Raw genomic sequence first — 15,475 nt, 5'->3', positions numbered from 1 at the left:
GCCACCCCATGGACTGAAGCACGCCAGGACTCCCTGTCCATCACCAAGTCCCGGAGTTTACTCAAACTCATGTCCATCGAGTCGGTGATGCCATTCAACCATCTCATCCTCTGCTGTCCCCTTTTCCTCTTGCCTTAAATCTCTCCCAGCATCAGGGTCTTTTCAAATGAGTCAGTTCTTCGCATCAGGTGGGCAAAGTATTGGAGTTTCAGCTTCAGCATCAGTCCTTCCAATGAACACTCAGGACTGATCTCCTTTAGGATGGACTGGTTTGATTTCCTTGCAGTCCAAGGGACTCTCAAGAGTCCTCTCCAACACCACAACTCAAAAGCATCAATTCTTCAATACTCAGCTTTCTTTATAGTCCCAACTCTCACATCAATACATGGCTACTGGAAAAAACCACAGCTTTGACCAGATGGACCTTTGTTGGCAAAGTAATGTCTCTGCTTTTTAATATGATATCTAGGTTGGTCATAACTTTCCTACCAAAGAGTAAGCGTTTTTTAATTTTACGGATGCAATCACCATCTGCAGTGATTTTGGAGCCCCCAAAAATAAAGTCTGACACTGTTTCCACTATTTCCCCATCTATTTCCCATGAAGTGATGGGACCAGATGCCATGATCTTAGTTTTCTGAATATTGAGCTTTAAGCCAACTTTTTCACTCTCCTCTTTCACTTTCATCAAGAGGCTTTTTAGTTTCTCTTCACTTTCTGCCATAAGGGTGATGTCGTCTGCATATCTGAGGTTATTGATATTTCTTCCGGCAATCTTGACTCTGGCTTTTGCTTCTTCCAGCCCAGCGTTTCTCATGATGTACTCTGCATATAAGTTAAATAAGCAGGGTGACGATACACAAAACTTCAATACTTTGGTCACCTCATGCGAAGAGTTGACTCATTGGAAAAGATCCTGATGCTGGGAGGGATTGGGGGCAGGAGGAGGAAGGGACGACAGAGGATGAGATGGTTGGATGACATCACCGACTCGATGGACATGAGTTTGAGTAAACTCTGGGACTTGGTGATGGACAGGGAGGCCTGGCATGCTGTGATTCATGGGGTCGCAAAGAGTTGGACACGACTGAGTGGCTAACTGAAGTGAACTGAACGGAGGTTGGTCATAACTTCTCTTCCAAGGAGCAAGAGTCTTTTAATTTCATGGCTGCAGGCACCATCTGCAGTGATTTTGGAGCCCCGCAAAATAAAGTCTCTCACTGCTTTAACTGTTTCCCCATTTATGTGCCATGAAGTGATGGGACCAGAGGCCATAATCTTAGTTTTCTGAATGCTGAGTTTTGAGCCAATCTTTTCACCCTCCTCTTTCACTTTCAAGAGGCTCCTTAGCTCTTCTTTGCTTTCGGCCATAAGGGTGGTGTCATCTGCACATCTGAGGTTATTGACGTTTCTCCTGGCAACCTTGATTCGAGCTTATGCTTCATCCAGCCCAGCATTTCTCATGACGTACTCTGTATATTAAATAAGCAGGGTGACAATATACAGCCTTGACATATCCTTTTCCTTTTCCTATTTGCAATCAGTCTGTTGTTCCATGTCCAGTTCTAACTGCTGCTTCCTTACCTGCAAACCGATTTCTCAAGAGGTAGGTCAAGTGGTCTGGTATTCCCATTTCTTTAAGAATTTTCCAGAGTTTCTTGTGGTCCACACAATCAAAGGCTTCGGCCTAGTCAATAAAGCATATGTAGATGTTTTTCTGGAACTCTCTTGCTTTTTCAATGATCCAATGGATGTTGGCAATTTGATCTCTGCTTCCTCTGCCTTTTCTAAAACCAGCTTGAATACCTGGAAGTTTACAATTCACATACTATTGAAGTTTGGTTTGGAGAATTTTGAGCATTACTTTACTAGCATGTGAGATGAGTGCAATTGTGTGGTAGTTTGAGCATTCTTTGGCATTGCCTTTCTTTGGGATTGGAATGAAAACTGACCTTTTCCAGTCCTGCCACCATTGCTGAGTTTTCCAAATTTGCTGGCACATTGAGTGCAGCACTTTCACTGTGAAAGTGCTGCTATTTGAAATAGCTCAACTGGAATTCCATCAGCTCCACTAGCTTTGTTTATAGTGATGCTTCCTAAGGCCCACTTGACTTCACATTCTAGGGTGGTTGGCTCTAGGTGAGTGATCACACCATTGTGATTATCTGGGTCATGAAGATTTCTTTTGTACAGTTCTTCCGTGTATTCTTGCCACTTCTTAATATCTTCTGCTTCTGTTAGGTCCATACCATTTCTGTCCTTTATTGAGCCCATCTTTGCATGAAATGTTCCCTTGGTATCTCTAGTTATCTTGAAGAGATCTCTAGACTTTCCCATTCTACTGTTTTCCTCTATTTCTTTGCATTGATCACTGAGGAAGGCTTTCTTATCTCTCCTTGCTATTGTATGGAACTCTGCATTCAAATGGGTATATTCTTCCTTTTCTCCTTTGCCTTTTGCTTCTCTTTTATTCACAGCTATTTGTAAGGCTTCCATAGACAACAATTTTCCCTTTTTGCATTTCTTTTACTTGGGGATGGTTTTAATCTCTGCTTCCTGTACAATGTCATGAACTTCCATCCATAGTTCTTCAGGCACTCTGTCTATCAGATCTAATCCCTTGAATCTATTTGTCACTTCCACTGTATAATCCTAAGGGATTTGATTTAGGTCATACCTGAATGGTTGAGTAGTTTTCTCTACTTTCTTCAATTTAACTCTGAATTTGGCAATAAGGAGTTCATGGTCTGTGCCATAGTCGCTCCTGGTCTTGTTTTTGCTGACTGTATAGAGCTTCTCCATCTTTGGCTGCAAAGAATATAATCAATCTGATTTTGGTGTTGACCATCTGGTGATGTCCATGTGTAGAATCTTCTTTTGTGTTGTTGGAAGTGGGTGTTTGCTATGACCAGGGTGTTCTCTTGGCAAAACTCTATTAGCCTTTGCCCTGCTTCATTCTGTACTCCAAGGCCAAATCTGCCTGTTACTCCAGGTATTGCTTGACTTTCTACTTTTACATTCCAGTCCACTATAATGAAAAGGACATCTTTTTTGGGTGTTAGTTCTAGAAGGTCTTCTAGGTCATCATAGAACTATTCAACTTCAGCTTCTTCAGTATTACTGGTCAGGGCATAGACTTGGATTACCGTGATATTGAATGGTTTGCCTTCGAAATGATCAGAGATCATTCTGTTGTTCTTGAGACTGCATCCAAATACTGCATTTCCGACTCTTGCTGACTATGATGGCTACTGCATTTCTTCTAAGGGATTCTTGCTCACAGTAGTCGATATAATGGTCATTGAGTTAAATGCACCCATTTCAGTCCATTTTAGTTCGCTGATTCCTAAAATGTTGATGTTCACTCTTGCCATGTCCTGTTTGACCACTTCCAATTTGCCTTGATTCATGGACCTAACATTCCAGTTTCCTATGCAATATTGCTCTGTACAGCATAGGACTTTACTTCCATCATCAGTCATATCCACAACTCAGTGTTGTTTTTGCTTTGTCTCTTCATTCTTCCTAGAGTTGTTTCTCCACTGATCTCCAGTAGCATACTGGGCACCTATTGACCTGGGGAATTCATCTTTCAGTGTTATCTCTTTTTGCCTTTTTATAGTGTTCTAATTATGTACAAAATAATCAGACTCAGGCTAGAGAGTCTATGACAAATTTAACATAAAGTCATTTCAGGAGAGTTTTCTCAGGTTCCCAACAAACTTGTAAATATAGGCCAAAAGGGAATTAAGAAAACACAACTTTTACACAGATGAGCTCTATAAGGCTAATCATGTGGTTGTCTTTAATTAAAATGCCAACAGTTATTGATTTACTTTCTCACAGAATTTTTTTATAGGGTTGCTTTGAAATAAATTATAGCTAGAATTTTGGAAAACCTTAATTACTAATTTTTGACATTTTCTCCTAGGAGCTATTTAACAAAACATACATTTCAAATGAACAATCTAGAGCAGTGATACAGCAAACAGTATAAAGTGGCAGACTATGGGCCAAATGCAGATTAAAGATATATTTTATTTGACCTATAGATTATTTTAAAACGTTTGAATTCAGAAGCAAAACAAATTAAAAATCATATTTCAAATAAAAATTAAGATTTCCAGCTTCTTTTGAAATATTGAGTCTGGCAACCAACTGGCCCTTTTCAGACATAGCAAGCGCCTGCAGGCAGGTCAAGGTCCAGCGTTTCCAAACTGTTCACTCACTTTGGTTTCCTTCTGGGCCCCATCAGACATTTGAGTTTGTAACCCCTAGCAAAACATCAACTATAACATTGCTATCTTGAACATTTCAAATCAATATTAATAAGTTCTTGCCAGTATTTTAAGTTTTATACTTTTTACATTAATATCTCTCAAAAGGCAGTTAGCAGATCCTTATAGCTTATTTTATCCAAAAGTGTCTATTTCACAAATAGTGTCTATTTACCATTCTGATGACTTACCAAACCAAAGTGGGGAGAGAGAGAGAAAGAGTTTCTGTTTCTTTTTTGGTGCATTTTAAGATGACTGAAAACTGTGTCTACAGTTGTTTAACAGAATTAAATTGTTTAAAAATTTAAATAGCTGAAAATAAAATTCATGTATCCTCTTGCCTTTAATGCTGCTCTTTGTACAGAATATAGTTTTTCACTAAGAAACAGATAGCAGGAAACTTCCTCGGTGGATCAGTGGAAAAGAATCCACCTGCTAAAGCAGGAAACACAGGTTCAACACCTTGTCTAGGAAGATCCCACACGCTGCTTGAGCCTGTGTTTTAAAGCCCGGGAATCACAACTACTGAGTCCACATGCCACAACTTTCAAAGCCCGTGTGTCCTAGAGCCCAGGCTCCACAAAAAGAGAAGATGCCACAATAAGAAGCCCATGTACTGCACCTAGAGAGTAGCCCCTGTTGGCAGCAGCTAGAAAAAACCTGCACAGCAACAGAAACCCAGCACAGTAAAAACAAACCAACAAACAAACAAAGCAGACACCATATTTTTAAAGCAACTATACCCATAATAATTTCCTCAACTCCATTTGAAGGGCAAGGTAACAGATGCAAACTGCTCCGATGACAAAGGAAAAAAACAGCAGAGATGAAAAAGTAGGCAGTTCTGAGAGCCAAGATGAATCTATCTGTTAAGATGTCTTAACCTCTGCAGAAAATTTCAGTTATCTGTCCCCCATCATCCTCCCTGCCATTGCCCCACAGGAAAGATAATTATGTCAAAGTGTTCATTTCTGGCCATCATCACCCTCAATTTCAAAGAATAGCATTTGTCAAAGAATGAATTTAAATGTAATTAATGTCAACTGTAGCTTTTAGTTGCCTATAGTAACAGCTCTTAGAAATGACTGCTAATCCACCCACTTTTCAATGATCAGTTTATACTGAGTTGTTTTTAAGATACTCAAGTAAAAGCAGTTACAAGGAGATGGCTCTCCTGTCAGTATGGGTCTAGTATGCTTCTCTAAGCTGCCTAGTCCAACGGTTTTAAAACATTTTTGCTCAAACAGACTGTAAAAGAATTTAGAAAAACCTGATGGCTCAGCAGGTAAAGAGTCTGCCTGCAACGCAAGAGACACAGGAGATGGAGTTTTGATCCCTGGGTCGGGAAGGTCCCCTGGAGGAGGAAATGGCAAGCTGCTCCAGGATTCTTGCCTGGAAAATTTCATGGACAGAGAAGCCTGGCGGTCTACCGTCCAAAGGGTCGCAAAGACTCATACAGGAACGACTGAGCAACTAAACACAGATATATCCCTTAATACAGTTAGGCTCATTGTAAATATTTTCATTGTCTTAAATGTCTTCCCACGTCAAGAGACATAAGAGACATGGGTTTGATCCCTGGTTCGGGAAGACTCCCGGGAAGAGGTAACGGCACTCCACGTCAGGATTCTCGCTGAGAGAATCCCACGCTTAGAGACCCCTGACAAACTATAGTACAAGGGTTGCAGAGAATCAGACACGACTGAATATCTGAGCCACAAATAACTACAAAATATGTAAATACTTAAATCTGTTAGAACTATTGATATTTTTAAAATAAAACAATTATCTAATGGAACAAAACAGCCCAGAAATAAACCTATGTACTTACAGTCAATTAAGTGAAAGTCTCTCAGTCATGTCTGACTCTGCGACAGAAGTACTGAATAGACATTTTTTCCAAAGAGAAAATGCAGGTGGACAAAAGGCAAATGAAAAGATGCTCAAAATTGCTAATTATCAGAGAAATGTAAATCAAAACTATAATGAGACATCACCTGACACCTGTCAGAATAGTTATCATCAACAAGAACACAAATAACAAATGTTGCTGAGGATGTGGAGAAAAGGGAACCCTAGCACACTGTTGGTAGAAATGTAAATTGGTACACAGACACTGTGAAAAACAGTATGGAGGTTTCTCAAATATTAAAAATAGAGTTGGGCTTCCCTGGTGGCTCAGTGGTGAAAATCCTGCCTGCCAGTGCAGAAGACATGGGTTTGATCCCTGATCTGGGAAGATTCCACATGTCATGGAGCAACTGGGCCTGTGTGCCCCAACTGCTGAGCCTGTGCTCTAGAGCCCGAGACACACACCACTGAAGCCCGAGAGCCTAGAGCCTGTGCTCCACAAGAGAGACCACTGCAGGGAAGCCCACACACCACAACTAGGGAGTAGCCCCGTTCACCACAACTAGAGAAACGCCTGCATGGCCAAAAATAAATCCATCCATACATAAAATTTATTAAAAATTATAAAGAAATAAAAACAGAGCTACCATACAATCCAGCAATTCCACCCCTGGATATATATATCTTAAAAAAATAAAAACACTAATTCAAAAAGATACATGTTCATAACAGCATTACTTACAAAAGCCAAGATACGCAAGCAACCCAAGTGTCTAACAGATAAATGGATAAAGATGTAATCTATGTTTTATATATATATATATGTATGTGTGCTTGTGTGTGTTAGAGAGGTATACACACATAACCACATATACTCACAGTGGAATACCTTATCCATAAAAGGCGAAATTTACCATTATGCTAAGTAAAATGTGTTAGACAAAGATAAACACTGTAAGATATCACTAGTATGTGGAATCTAGAAAATACAAGAAACAACTGAATATAATAAAAAACAAGGAGGTTGGCTAACAAATATAACAGAGAACAAACTAGTGGCTACCAGTGGGGAGCGGGAAGGAGGAAGGACAATACAGTGGCAGGGGAGTAAGAGATACAAACTCTTAAGTATAAAATGAAGATATATTATACAACACAGGGAATAGAGCCAATATTTTATAACTATAAATGGAATATAATGCTTAAAATTGTGAATCACTATATTGTACATGTGTAACCTATACAATACTGCATAGCAATTAAACTTCAATAAAAAATAAAAGTGATTATCCTTAAAAATGTATTCAGTGGAATATAGAATACAGATACTATGCTGACTGCTACCCACCATCATCCACATACACTCATAAGCCACATAAAAAAACTTCTCTTCCTTTTATCCTTGAGCTTGTACTTTAAATTTTCTTACAAAATTTTATGATGATGTAAAATGTTTTTATATCTGGTCTTTTAAGTGATCACTCTATCATGCATCTCCAAGAAATATACGTTTTCAAATTGGTATCTAAATTGGCTTCATATATCCAGGCGTTTAAAAAAAAATTCTCTTTGAGGTTATTTTAACTACTACTGTACAACTGATGAAAATGCACATGCTTTGATAGCTTCTTAAATGAAAGGTAAAATTTTACTGGAAATCCATTTTTTGATGAGATGAATGGAGTTTTAAAATATTAGTTTACTTATCTTTAAATAGCATGACATTGCTAGAATGAGACAGTATTCAGCATAAAGTCTATAATTTTTCCTCATCTTTTTTAGATACAGATATTAAGAAATCTTGTTCATGTGTGTTCATTACAACCTCTCTGGAAATTTAATATTAAACTTAGGTTTTTTATGTATGATAAATACATTGTGATTATGTATTTTTTAAACATCTTTATTTTTTAGAGGTATATATGTAATTATTTATAGATTAAAAAATGTCAGGGGAGGGAGTGAGAGAGGGAAATGAAGGAAAAGTTGTGAAGGAAATAAGACTGGCCAAGAGATGCTGAGTTTAGTTGGTATATTACATGCAAATTCACTGTCCCATATGCTCCACCTTTCCATATGTTTAAATTTTTCTATAATAAAAGTAAAAAAAAAAATCAGAGCTGTTGATTTGCCTTATTCAACTTACGGAAAATGTTTGCCGTAAGATCCAACCAACAAATCCAGTCCTCGCTGTCAAACCCATCTCCAAATGAAGGTTATTTTGTGTTAAGAGTTTGATCTCTTTTTTTCAATTAAAATAAATGTGTTAACATGTGTTTCAGGGAATAATGTAAAAACTGCTGAGAAAAGTATACATTATATATTACAGGAAAGATTACTAAAAGCAGTAAAGATTAAAACAAAGTAATTTTGATAAAATTGATTTAATAATTTTCATAACAGGTTATAAGAATAAGATAGTAAAGTAACATGCTGTTTATCTTTAATGAACTTAAAGCAATGCAATGTGAAGTACAGCTAAAATAATTTATAATATAGTAAGTATGATAAAAATGTATTAGTTGATTACATGTATTATGAATATTGAACTCTGGAATCTGGCTTTTGGAGTAATTAAAAGTAATCATAAAAATGAGAAATAATGCCATTTCTTTCTTATTTCTTTAGACATACCACATTTCGCCCTATGACTTTAATAAGGGGAAAAGGTATACACTATAAAAAATTATTTCACTCGTGGAACCAACATATAAGTTTATTTTCTATCAATACGAGAAAGAAAAGAATAAATGTTTCATAAGACAAAATAAGATATTTGACTTTAAATGGAATTTTCTTGATATGATTTGATAAAATAGATTTTAGCTACTATGTTATAAAAAATGCATACCAAATATGAAATAAATTAGGTAAAAGTTTTATCCATAGGTTAGTGGTCCTTGAGAACATCCCAGTCACACCTGAATCAATCATTGTCATGATCCAAAACTACACTGGCATGAAAAGTACCTTCTTTCCATTTAATTATGTGTCTTAGGGACAAAGTACTAAGAATAGCCTAAAGGTTAGCTTTGTTGAAATTGGTGTTTCTTGTGGACACTCTTTGCTGTGCTCTCCCAGGACCCTCTCTCAGTAAGTATTAGATTCTTTGACAGCAGTCAGGGAATGGAGGAGGCAAAGTTATTTAACAAAAGCTGTCATTACTCCCACAACCCTTCTCTAGCACACCTGTGTTCAGAACATTTTAAATGTGGATCAAAGTGCTCTTTTTATGCCAAGCTTCATCTGAAGGTATTATGAAAGAGGAAAATCTGGAGATTCTACTAGTTTACTGTATCTGTGTTTGGTGATCTATGGGTTTTTTACTCCCCTGGAAATGTACCATTTGTGAGATTTAGGAAGGGTAAGGAATATGGTGTGCTAAGTCATTTCAGTCATGTCTGACTCTTTATGACCCTATGGTCCATAGTCAGCCAGGCTCCTCTGACCACAGGATTCTCCAGGCAAGAATATTGGAGTGGGTTGCCATGTCCTCCTCCATGGGATCTTTCCAGCCCAGGGATCGAACCCATGTCTCCTGAGGTTCATGCATTGCAGGCGGATTCTCTACTGCTGAGCCACCAGGGAAGCCTCAAGGAATATGGCATTCTTATATGAAGGAGAAGAAAGTTATAGCGATAATGGGTACATACTCAGGCTCATCAATTTTAGGTAGGAGTGCCTATGAAACCTGAGGATCTAGCTGCTTAAATGATCTGTGCTTGCAAATTCCTTTGCAAGTCTTCACTTATGGTAAAGTAAATGAACACAGCCCACTATACTGTGTTTCCAAAGATGGCCACATTATTTCCTATCCCACATACTCTTGTACATTTCAGTTAAGACATGCTCACATCAACAGGTAGAGTCCATAATCCTCAAATTCCCTAGAATATTAGCTAGTTCTTTGATTAGAATGCAGCAGTGATGCTATTTTACTGCTAGGACTGGGCCTTAAAGAGATCTCCAGCTTCTGTCTACACCTCTTGTATTGCTCCTTCTTGGAAAACAACCACTGAGCTACGAGGAATTCTAAGCTAACCATGTTGGAGCACCAACAAGGCCCCCTGTGACTAGAACAATGGTAATGGCTGTACATAATTGAAGGCAAGAACATAATCTTGGAAGACCAAGATTCAAATGCCAGATCTGCCATTTATTTATATATTGCGATGGTCACTTAACCTTTGAATTACCTGGCTCCTTGAGAGCCTCTTGAGCTACATAGCTATCTGTTGTGAGAAAAACATGAGACAATTCATGCAAACTGCCAACTCCAGAGTTACTAAGTAGTTATTTAAAAATCCAAATAGGCTTGTTTGAGATTTTCTTTCTTCTCATCATTCCCCACACAACCCCAAGCCTTACAGAGCACAATACGTTGTACAACCTGTATGCCTCCTCAGGAGGGGCACGGTGAGCAGTCGGATACAGGAAAGCAGAGTGGGAAAAGCATCATCTCTGGAGAACAAAATTACTCTGGTAAACAGTTGATGGGTTATTAATTTACTCTTGGACCTCTATTAGAATCAAAGGTGTGGGACAGACCAGATAAATCTTAAGGACCTCTAAGAAACAGCATCTTATGTTCGTAAAAGAGAATGTGAAGATTTCTTTGAGCCATATCCTTACTTTGTCCAAAAGCTCCTACCTCCACAGGGTAATATTATACCTGAGAGATATCCTAGGTCAGGAAGACGGAAGAGTTGGAAGTCTGAGGAGAGCCACGGGCTCCGATCTCTACTCAGGACTACTATGGAACTCAGGGAACTGCATGTAGCTCAGAGCCTAGGCCTCTAGACTATTAAAAACCAAGTATCTATAGGGCATTCTCCACAGCATATACATACTTAAATCATGCAATAGGATGCTAATGAAAAAGGACTTAACCTGCAGTTTCAGGAATTACAAATTATTTTGATTCATTTTACCCTAAATTGAAATGATAATATATACCAAGCTTACTCAAAATTTGTTCTATACATAGGCTGCTCTAACTGTGCTTGTTACATATGCAAAAAGTAATAAGTAAAAGAAAATGCTTTCATCTCAAAGAAGGAAACAAATTTTTTGATATATGCTAATAGAAATATGTTGAATTCAAAACACTTTTAAATTCATCAATATTCATGAAGAACTATTATTGTTGAATTTACTCACACAGAAACTCAGAAGAAGCTCTTTTTCAGAAAGATTACTACAAAGGAAACACATCTAAAAAAATGTAACATTTAACTAAAAACAGTGAGTAAATTTTAAGAATAACATCTTAAATTCACTTAGAAAAAAATCAAAAGTTCACTTACACACAATGCTGCCAACCAGAACATAAAACAACGCAGTATAATAAATCACCAGGGAATCAGGGGTCATTTAGCTAACTCCCCAAAGCTTCTGATAGGACACCAGGAAATAAAATCATGGATCCTTGAGTAACATGTCACTGGAAATAATGACAGCATGTACAATTCTAAGGCATCAGGCTAAAGCTTTTCTACAAAGCCACTATTTCTGTGGCTTAATTTTGAGGGGGAAAAAAAAGGTCTAGACGAGAAAAGAGACAATCAGTGAATTCATCTCCAATAGCAAAGTTTCTTTAGGAAAAGAGAAAAGTTAGAAAACCGAGGCTCTGTTTCTATGCAAATACCAATACAAAACTTATTTCTCAAGTCCTAATATATTTCTTTAAACAACAATGTTCAAAATACATATGGTGTATAAGGTGAGAAAGAGAGGGGACTGGTAGGGGAATTCTAAGAAAATATGAATCATCTCAGAGCTAGCTTTTCTGTTAAGATTATGAGTACTAATGCTGATAATAAAAGCTCTCTTGAGAGCTTTTACTTGGTTTCCTTTTGCATTATAAATCTCTTAATTTTCATATTTTTTTTCTAAATAATAGATTTACAAGAAAAATATCATATTATTTCATTAAGATAAATATTGGCAGTATTTTCTGTAATGCTCCAGCAAGCAAACAAAATCAGCAGTAAAAATGAATGGTGATTTAATAAATCAATCATTGATTATAATGTGAGAAGATTATATGGTTACATACAGAAAAGGGATTTCTGAATGGAGATTAAATACCTATATTTAAATAGAAGATAGTTTTTTTCTGCTAATGCAGGAAAAATATCCACCCACATAAATAAGTTAAAAATGGCTGCTTCCAGTGCCATTAATATTTCATTCAAAATATTCAAGCAGATGCTTGCAAAGTAAAGAGTATGGCAAAAGTTTGTCACATACCTACATTATTATTCCCAGGTGTACACTTTGGGCCTGACCCTGTAATGTGTTTGAATTCTGTATATGAATCATAGAAAATCTGAACAGACCAACATTACATTTGGCTTCGATTAAAATTACAGGTACAAGTGTTTTCATGTCAGTACTAAAAGCAATATTCTGAACGCTTATGCAACATCAGTTTCAAATATCCTTTTACAGAAAATGCTCATTAACGATAACCTCACATCATTACAAAAGCTGCTCTAACACTTAATAGCTAGGTGTTATTTCTAAATAATGTGGTACATTATTACATTATTTCAAGTCATTATGAAGTGAGGTGGAGGTGCAAACTGAAGCCTCACCTTTGCACATTTAACTCACTTCAATTATTTCTGGCATCTCAGCAGATTTAGCACCATTTCTGTCCTTATCAGATAACCCCACTGTACCAAGTAAAAGGGATTCTTCTCTGTCACTGGCTTACACTGACCACCTGCGCCCTTATTCCAGATCATGTTAGTTTCACCTGTGGGCACTCTCCTTTTTCCATGCCTGTTCTGGGCCACTTACAACCATGGGCTTTCCAGCACAATCCCATGGGAATACTTAGCACTCTATTCAAAGATCATTACAAAATTTTCCAGAAAGTTTAGGTTCAAGTCAAATTTGATTAAGATAATCTTTGGGTCAGGCATAAATAAGCACAATATTTAAGCTGCAAAAGGCAGATTAGATTTCTTGATAGATACGAGTGCACTGCCAAACCGAAGTCACATAAATAGTCCAAAATGTTTATACATTTTGGCTTTTTAACTTATGCACCTAATCATATGTCTGTAACTTATAAAATGGATATGACTAAGCACATTTATCTTATTTTAGTAACATATTAATACTTGCCCCAATAGAGAAATCTTCAGCTTTCTTTTGTCTAAATCATGACAATGCTAGCTATAGTCATCCTAACAATGCTCTTGACAGAAATACTTTGCTGCCAATTTACATAACTTCATTTTAAAAGGTCATATCAGGACAAATCTTGGATATAAACTTGTTACCTATAATAGGGTTAGCCACTATTGTTTAATCTGTAACTGAAGTTTAAATGATAAATATCTTCAAACAGCAGAGTACTACTCCAGTATACTGTAGTATATCAGAGTATAATGTATAAAAAAGTAAAAGTGAATATATCTTCAGGCAGAGGACAAAAAAACTCTTATCTAGAATTCAGAACAAATAAACAAATAATTTATGACATTATCACATAATATCTAGGTAGTTATTTTTTTTCTAGGCCGTTGTTATTTTTCAATTATCTACAGTAGCTGTTTCATAAGTTTAAATTTCATAAGATCTAGCCACATCATATTAAAGATATTCCAAGTATTTCTGTCACTAATATGGAAATTATAAAATAACAGAGATTACCACAACACAAACCAGACCAGAAATCACCACCACATTCTCAATCACACGTCTACCCGAGGTTAACAAGCAGGGCAGTGGCCGGTGATTCCCACACCACACCCACACTCGGTGCCTCTCGGGCATCTCTGCAGAGGCGAAGCAGGATCGACCTCCAGTTGGTCTCTCAAGCAGTGTGCTCTTCAGACAGTTTTCAAAGTTTGAGGGAAAAAAAGGGTTTCTCATTAAAGAGTCACAGTGAGTCTTTAGAAGGTCACTGTGACTAACATAAAAACACTCATATTCTCTACTGAGAACTTTAAAAGAAAAGGGATAGAAAATGTGATAGTTTCGCCTCAGAATAGCTCAAATTTTGACAATTTACTCATCTTTGTGCCTGTGAATCACATTTTGAAAACTAATCATAAAAATACATTACTTCTCCGAAACAAAGAAGGAAAATTCATTAGATTTATAGTACCTGGGAAGACAAATTGATAAAGATGGTTCCCTGCACTTGCTGGAAAGTGAAAGAAAAAAAAAAGTATTCTGTACTCTTAAAATGTGTACTTCATCAAAAATAGGAAACATTAACCAAGTTGAAGGTATCTCATGAAAATATCTTGCTATCATCAATTCTTGTGTTAGGAGGACAGTTCTTTTCAAATCTAGAGGAACTATAATGGAAATCTTCAAATCACAAGATAACAGGCAGTTTTCCCTAAGAGTGGCATTCTTGGATATGCACAAGCACACATACTGGTCAAGGATACAGTATACATGGAAAAGTTTCCAGAGCTTAGAGAGAAAAGTTTACATTTTTAGGCAATTATTAATTGCTCTTTGAACACAGAAGGAGCAAGGCTTATCAGTAAACATACGGCAGTTAATATGAGTAAGGTGGAGAAATCAATCAAGATGGCAGCTACCTATGGTATTCAAATTAAATCTTTTCATTTCTAAGAACATCTAATGAATCAATATTTATTTATTTTTTTCCATTTATTTTTATTAATTGGAGGCTAATTACTTTACAAGATTGTAGTGGTTTTTGTCATATATTGACATAAATCAGCCATGGATCCACCTGCGTTCCACATCCCGATCCCCTCTCCCACCTCCCTCTCTACCCGATCCCTCTGGGTCTTCCCAGTGCACCAGGCCCAAGTACTTGTCTCATGCATCCAACCTGGGCTGGTGATCTGTTTCACCCTAGATAATATACATGTTTCGATGCTGATCTCTCGAAACATCCCACCCTCGCCTTCTCCCAGAGTCCAACAGTCTGTTCTGTACATGTGTGTCTCTTTTTCTGTTTTGCATATAGGGTTATTGTTACCATCTTTCTAAATTCCATATATATGTGTTAGTATACTGTAATGGTCTTTATCTTTCTGGCTTACTTCACTCTGTATAATGGGCTCCAGTTTCATCCATCTCATTAGAACTGATTCAAATGAATTCTTTTTAATGGCTGAGTAATATTCCATGGTGTATATGTACCACAGCTTCCTTATCCATTCATCTGCTGATGGGCATCTAGGTTGCTTCCATGTCCTGGCTATTATAAACAGTGCTGCGATGAACATTGGGGTGCACATGTCTCTTTCAGATCTGGTTTCCTCAGTGTGTATGCCCAGAAGTGGGATTGCTGGATCATATGGCAGTTCTATTTCCAGTTTTTTAAGAAATCTCCACACTGT

General features: G+C 37.2%; 1 protein-coding gene across 2 annotated transcripts in view; it reads right to left on the bottom strand.

Annotated features, from left to right (window-relative positions):
• The window catches only part of ITFG1 (integrin alpha FG-GAP repeat containing 1), a 300,650-nt gene that overhangs the window by 269,679 nt on the left and 15,496 nt on the right, over nt 1-15,475 (bottom strand). The window lies entirely within an intron of this gene.

Source organism: Odocoileus virginianus, chromosome 20 (genome assembly GCF_023699985.2).
Source record: "Odocoileus virginianus isolate 20LAN1187 ecotype Illinois chromosome 20, Ovbor_1.2, whole genome shotgun sequence".
In the NCBI taxonomy this organism is placed as follows: domain Eukaryota; kingdom Metazoa; phylum Chordata; class Mammalia; order Artiodactyla; family Cervidae; genus Odocoileus; species Odocoileus virginianus.
The sequence above is the reverse complement of the archived record's forward strand: the minus strand, read 5'-3'. Positions and strand labels throughout refer to the sequence as shown.